The sequence below is a fragment of the Poecilia formosa genome, unplaced genomic scaffold (assembly GCF_000485575.1).
Source record: "Poecilia formosa unplaced genomic scaffold, Poecilia_formosa-5.1.2 Scaffold14, whole genome shotgun sequence".
NCBI lineage: Eukaryota > Metazoa > Chordata > Actinopteri > Cyprinodontiformes > Poeciliidae > Poecilia > Poecilia formosa.
Genome location: NW_006799953.1, coordinates 4,390,981 through 4,398,786, shown reverse-complemented (window position 1 = coordinate 4,398,786; position 7,806 = coordinate 4,390,981).

Sequence of the window (7,806 nt, the reverse complement as noted above, 5' to 3'; positions counted from 1 at the left end):
ACACTTACATTACAAAGGAAGCATTTGTAGAAAAGTTCATAGTGTTTGCATCAACCATCATACAGGGTTAACAGCTGATGTAAAATAAAATAAATCTAAACGTGAGTTGGAGAAAAGTCTCTGTTTATCCAAACTGATAGCATTCAAAGAAGTAGATACTGACTGCTTGTAACCTCTCAACAGAATCCCAGCTGACGAGTCTCAGTTGTAGCATTTTTTTAGCCTTATCTGGCTTTCCATATAGGTTTGATTAACAAAATTAAATAATAAAACGCACCAAAGCCTTCTGAATCCAGCAAGGGAGCAAAGACATGCTGATGCTGAAAAGAACAACACAAAACCAGAACTGATTGTTATTATTTTTTTGTTTCTCTGAGTAGGTTAAATTAATGCGATTATGTGTTTCATACACTTTACTTATCTAAATATTTTTGGAGAGAAGTGTGACGTCAGAGCAGCAAAACAAAACAAAAAAGAATAAAATAAAACAGCTCAGATTCCTTGGTAAAGCTGTCTCAACCAATACAGAAACAGGGACATCCCAGGTCTCTCTAGCTGAGATTCAGCAGCTTTGACAGTTATAAACAAGAAGGAAGAAAAACCGAGGAGGGAGGAGAGATAACTGGGATTAATGTCGATCCAAGCGGAAATCCAGGTGGACGAGCCGGAGCGGGTCTGGATGAGCGAGGTCGGAGAAGGTCAGAGGATGGCAGGAGGGCAGGATAAAAATGTAGAGGTGGAGGAAGCGGCGGGGAAGAAACGAGGGCAGGACCAGATGGAGGCAGAGAGAAAGGAGGAGCAGAGAGAGACTGAGCCCACGGAAGGAGTCAGAGTCACTTGCAGAGAGCGAAATAGAGACTGACATAAACCGATGGACGGAGCCATTAGGAGAGTGGAAGTGGAGCTGGCTCCAGAGAGGAATAAGCCAAGTCCAATTTCATCTTTATGAGTGAGGGAAGTGGCAGAGAGGGAAATATTGAAGGAACGCAGGAGAGGAATAATGAAATGATTCCCCTCCGCGTGCTGTGTTATTGTTGGCATATTAATAAATCAGCTTAAAAGAGCGGGTCACAGAGCAGAGAGAGATTTAATGAGGAGGCCCGGGCAAGTTCCTGTAACAAGCCGGCTGCTTATTATCAGTCTTATTACTTCCTACAGTATCATGAAAACGTATTTGTCCCCTAAGGAGGCATCCTCTTTTTTTGTGACACTTAAATGTTTCCGATCATAAAGAAATGTTAAAATTAAAGATAAGTTGAGAAAAAACAAAAGCAATTTGGAAATGATGATTGAAAAAAGCTTTCTAAGCCAACTTGATCCTATTAAGAATAAATGGCCTCTGAAAAGTGCACAACACCGTAAACAGGATAATTGTCCTAAACCTTGTGAAATAAATTAAGAATCTGACGTTAACATATTTTAGTTGGTTTCCAAAAACGAATTACCAAGCATTTCAGTCTCTTGATGTGCGATAATATTGACTGGAGTTCAAAAATGTGAAAGTAGAGAAATGAAGCTTCATTTGCAACACCCACTTGTGGCCACTTTCATCTTTGACCTGCATTGCTGCCTGTGTCCACTATGCTGCAACATTTGCATGCAGCTCTTCTCTGAAGCATCACTGCATTGTGATCTTTTAATGTACGAAACAGAATGCATCTCTAAACCTCTTAGCAGTGTCATCTAAATGACTTTGACCAGAGGCTTCGTTTGACAATTAATCCAAAAAAGCCCCGTAGGATTGGCTTCAGCTAGCTTACTTCTATTAAACAGCACTTCACCTCTTCACCGTCTAAAACTTTTGGCTTGCACTTGCTGTAGAGTTTGCCTCATATTTCATCCATTCTGTCTCATAAATATCCCCAGATTTGGTTTCCCCTCAGTTCTCCAAACACTTCAAATAGCAAAGGCAATCTGTAATCTGTAAGATTTTATCAATTTATTAATATTTCTACATGTAATTTGTGTCTATGATAGCTTTGTATGGAAAACTGTTGTTCTCATCATCATTCCTGTGCTGTTGACCAGCTATTTCCACACTTTAAGGCATGAGTAGGCGGCTGGGATGTACTCAGTTATGCATTGCTCTATTCAGTGGCCTCTGCTGAGGACAAAAATATGCTTGGACAAAATCAGGAGCTAATCTAATTCTGATTAGAGAATGGAAGCAGTTTTGGATTCATTTGTCAATGAAAGAGTTTTTTTGTTTTTTTTGTAATACTTTGTTCTTTTACACAGGAGGCAGCACAGTTTAGCCCTTTAAATCAAAATTTTTCAGGGAGACAGTTCAAAACAAAGACTGAGGATGCATATATGAAATGTGTTCAATAGCACAAAAAAAATCTCTAATATCCACATTGGTGAGTAAAGCAGAGAGATTTTCTATCCAATCCAGCTCAATACAGGAAGACTGATAGGTATTTTTCTCGAACCGTCATAAAAGAACCACAGGCAACGTATATGAATTTTATGGCCAAGCTTTTGCAAAAGGAGAAAACTCGGCAAACTGCTCCTCCGAGTCGTTCACAGAGCGTTCTGCCCTCTCTCTGCTAGAGCAGGCCTTTTATTTGGGAAAACAAAAGTGAGATAGGATAAACAATAAAACAGATGGCAAGCTCTATCTAACACATCAAGCTCTTTCCCTTCAGAGTGGAATCTGGAGGGAACAATCAGTTTTCAGATTCAACACAGCAATCAAAAACGTTTTAGTACAGCACGTCATTACTGATTAATATTAGACTGAATGTTGATTAACTATCGATTAACAGACTGAATATGAATAAAATGATAACACAAAAAATCTCTAACAAAGACAGTGGAGTGACATGTTCATGTTTTCTTTATTTCATTAGGATACAAGTCAAACTGTTCTGTATTTATTGATGCTTCTTGGAAAAGTGGACCGCATTAACATATTCTTGAGGAGTTTAAATGGTGGACTGGTGTTTTCTTGCATCAGGTAAAGAAAGCAATAGTCAGAAGTTTCATGTGTGTTTGTAAATTGAGCTTAGTGTCGTGGGTTAGTTCTGTTCCTTGTCCAACTTTTTCTGCCATACGTTTTCCGTCCACTAAACTTTTTTTTTTAATGTGCTTGGATGCCTCCCTCTGTGAACGGCCAGATTTTCTAACAATAACATGTTGCAAATGGTCGTTTTGTGGCTCACACTCCTTGCAGAAACCTGCAGTTTCTCAAACCTTTTGAGAAACTGAATTTTGAGTTCTCGCAAACTGTAAAAATACATTTGGAAAACCTGAATTCTGTGTCGTGGATCTGTATAGTAAATTAATATTCTGTTTGTGTTATGCCCTGTGTTGTTTTTGGGTTTGCTTATTCTGTATTCTTTTGTTTCTTTTCATTAGATCATCCTTGTTTCTGTTTTACTTTATTTCAGTGCTTTGTTAGTGATTCTAGTTTGTTTATTTCTTGCCTAGTTATTTTTTTATGTTAGACTTAATTTCCTAGTCCCCACCTCTGTCACTGTCTCTCCTCTGCATGCTGGCTGCTCTTTCCACCCACACCTGTTAATCAGTTATCCTGCTCCATTGTTCCAGCATTCACACTCCTGGTATTTATTCACTTCTCTCTATTTCCTCCCTTCTGGTTCCTCTTCGTTTGTTTAATCCCATTACATCCCCATCAGTATCCTGACATTCTCATTTTTTTCCCATTGGATTTATGATTTTTGTTCTACTCTGGCTCCCTGGGTCCTCTGTGATTTTTTTATTTTTTTTTTGGTCCATTATTTTTTCACTAAATCTTCTAGACTACTCGCCACCTCATCTTGCTGCATTTTAGTCCGCTAACAAACTCATCATGACAGTTTGGCACGGAATTAAAGAGAGAAACTTTTTGAGAGAAGCATTTGTGGGTATGTTTTTATCAGCCTGTCGAAAAGCAAGTAGTGTCTCAGAAAACTGCTGCAACAGTGGAAAATAGGATTTAGCCACTCCTTAATGTTCACATCATAAGTGCGTCTTCAGGAACTAACTACTCAGAGCTGCACTTGCTCTGTAGCTGCAGAGCTGCAGCAGAGAACCCAGCCCAGCTCACCATGTGTCAAACTTTCAGCACAAATCAATGTGGACTTTAATGTTCTCTGTGTGGCACCAGGGAGCGACAGGAGATATAGTCCAGGGCTGCTTCTGCTCTTCACTGGTGTAGTCTCTTGGCTGCTTAACATCATTACTGCCCTCCTGTCGCCACAGCAACCGGCCTGGTCACATCCTCAGCAAAGCGTCAGCATTTGAGCTCAGTTTGTTTGCAAGTGTGTGAGCTTTAAATTGTGGAGGCTGGGCTTCATGTACCAAACGGAGTCAGTCAGGGGTTTCTGTGTGTCAGTATATGTGGCTTGTAGGCAGGGGTGAAAGTAAGGGGGTACGGTCGGGTACTGCACACCCCTAAAAGATTTAGCGGGGGTACGCAGTACCTGCAAGAGAGGGGAGCGGCTGCCAGCTGTAAAGATTCAATGGGCTTACTGTGCAGCCGTGACTGATTAGTTTTTCCAAGAACAATCTAAAACACAACTTCATCAGTTAATAAATAGCTTTTTTCCCCATTTCATATTGTTTCTGAACTCTTTGTGCTTTGCTAGATCAGGGCTGCAACACATCGATCGTAGAAGGTTTTGAGTCGATCTCGGCATCAGGTGACAAACTGAACGCCGCCAGGAGGCTGAGACCAGCACGTCCTCCTCTGACTGGCTTATCAAAACGTTTGTAACTTTATTATAGAACAACAAAAAATCAACAAAACGTGCTCAAATTAATGACCCAACAACAATAATAATCTCAGTGATTATTGTTTCAACAAATTGTTGCGTAATTCTGAGCGTTTCGGTTCCATTATCAAAATAACAAGCAGAGCAGGAGTTTAAAATTAACTAATCAACCACCGCTGTGTGGTTCATGAGAGGCTTATTAATGATCGCAAAATAAATATCAAGCCTGCAAACCTGATATGTAACGGACTGAATGTTTTTAACATAATCTCTGGTCGGCTTGCGGAGCGCAGGCGGTTGCCATGGCAACGTGTGTGCTTTAAGAGAGAGAGAGAGAAAGAGAGAGAGAGTAAAAAGGTGCGAGAGGTTTAGAGTTGATCACCTGTTCGTGTTGTTTTACCTTTGTTTACCTTTGCCTTGGCTCATCACAGCTGCTGTAATTGCTGAACGTTCAATAAACGACAAACTTGGACTAATTACCTCGTTCTTTGTGAGTATACGTCAACAAACATCAAACACAGTAAATATGTTTCATTAAGTATTTAACAAACAAATGACTTCTACCGGGATAATTATGTAAAATTAAATTGTCTGATATTTAAAAATAAAGTTTGGTGCACTCTGCCATCTTGCTTTGAGCTCAGAGTCAGAGAGGTTTTTCCTGTAAACAATTTTTTTGCCTCTTATTTAGTGAAAATATTGATGTTGATGAGACTTTCTCCAACATAATAACCTTTTTCAACCTTTGTAGCTCCACTGTTGAAAATGAGGCTCTGACATTCACAGATGACATTGAAATAAAATCCAGTCCAACATCTGGTTTGAAGTGATTCCTTTGGAACCTGTTGGAGGAAAAATATCCCAACTTCAGAAGATGAGCTTTAACCTAACAGAGCTTTGTGGTTCCTCCTGTCAGTGTGAGACTCAGGGTGAAGAGGCGCCATGTTAGAAAGATGAAGTGGAAGCTGCAGGATCTTCAGAACAAACAGGTCATGATGCTGGGCTACTGATTATCCCTCTGTCTTGACACAGGATCAATAGAACCAGTTTAAAAGCTAAAATGAATGGTTATATGCCAGACATGGAAAACTGGGATGCACTCCATGCCATGATGCTCAGAATTTAGGTCTCATGGCATCTCAAGGTGTCAGCATTGCAGTCAGTGGGCTGAGGGAGGAAATACAGTTTTATTTTGCTAGAGCTACCCAGCTTTTATTGCTTTGCGAAAATTTAATCAGCACAGAAACTCCGAAGCACACAAAGAAGCAGTTTTTATCCATCCATCCATCCATCCATCCATCCATCCATCCATCCATCCATCCATCCATCCATCCATCCATCCATCGTTTGTACACCCTTGTCCCTTCGGGAGGTGCTGGTGCCTCTCCAGCTAATGTTCCAGGCGAGAGGCAAGGTCACCCTGGACAGGTCACCAGTCTGTCGCAGGGCAACACAGAGAGACAGGACAAATAACCATGCACACACACACCTAGGGAGAATTTAGAGAATCCAATTAACCTGACAGTCATGTTTTTTCCTGTGGGAGGAAACCGGAGAACCAGAGAGAACCCACCATGCACAGGGAGAACATGCAAACTCCATGCAGAAAGATCCCAGGCCGGGAATCAAACCAAACCCAGAACCTTCTTGCTGCAAGGCAACAGCTATATATATATATATACACACACGTCCATTTTTGTCATAGTACCCCCAAGAATTTAAAACTACTTTCACCCCTGCTTGTAGGGAATAAATAAAAACCGCTTTCATTACTTTACATAATATCCGACACTCCATTTTATTAACACTCCTCCACATCACCTTTGTTCCTCTTGCTCTGGTCCCTCGCCGCCGCCGGAGCGTCCCCAGGATGTGACCACGCGCCTCGTGCGCCGACTGAAGGTTTAATAACGCTAAAAGGTTCGCCGCCCCCACACCTTTGTGTTCGCTCCCTCAGTAACCTCGCTCATTACTGGAATTATCAGCTCCCATCTAGTAACTCACCTGCCTGCCGAATGAGTCAGACTCTAGGAAACGGTGGTGGGCGTCAGACGGGGATATTTATACTGCTCAAACGCATGGAAGCTTTGGTGGCGGAAAAGCACAAAGAAAAAGTTTTTGCGTTGGGTTTATGGGGAGAACAAAAAAAAAAGTTTACCCAAGAGTGTAATATCCTGATATGAACAGATTAGAAATCAATAATTCATCAGGAGAAGCACTAAGAGTGTGTTCATGTTTCTCTAAGAGATGTATCATCTCTTTGAGTTAAATAATAAATGGTAAAGTAGAGGTCTGAGCGTCTCCCTGTTGCGGACTTTTGCAAACCCCTTTAAACTTGTTCACATTCTGCCACACTACAACCACAACCTTTACTGTGTTTTACTGGGAATTTGCACAAATCCCAGTAAAGGGGGGTGAAGGATATACTTATTTGAAAAAATGCTTCAAAAATAAAAATCTGAGTAGTGTGAAATGCGTTTGACGCAAATTTTTCTCCGGTGCTGCAAAATAAAAACATGGCCGACCGACATGCCATTTATTTAGTAATATGGATGTTTTTGTTTTATTACCTTTTGTCCCATTTACTATCAGATGTAGAGTTCTTTGCTAAATATAAATATGTTTTTCAGCTAAAAATGTGTGTTGAGCACTGTGAGAATATTCACGTATGCTCTCCATTCAATCTGACAAACCCTGAATTAATATCTAAAGTAATATTTGGCAGACATATCAGTAGACAAGCATTTGACGGTAGACAAGCATCTACTGTTAAAACGGTAGATGCTTGTCCCAAAATGTAATTTATTTTATTCTTTTAACAGTAGGAATTTCAAAAGGTATTTGTCACTTACATTTATGCACTACTGTCTGTTGGTCAATCACATAAAATCCCATTAAATCAGATTAAAAATCTGGCTGTGATCTGATGAAATGTGTAACACCTTACAAGGTACAAAACGTTTTAAATGTGCTTACTACCACCCAAGTGCATGCTAGATCTACTCAGTGCAATTAATTATGATTTAATACCACAGGGTCTGAGTTCTCCGTGCATTAAATTCGTGCTTTTGATGCTCCGTGTTCATTC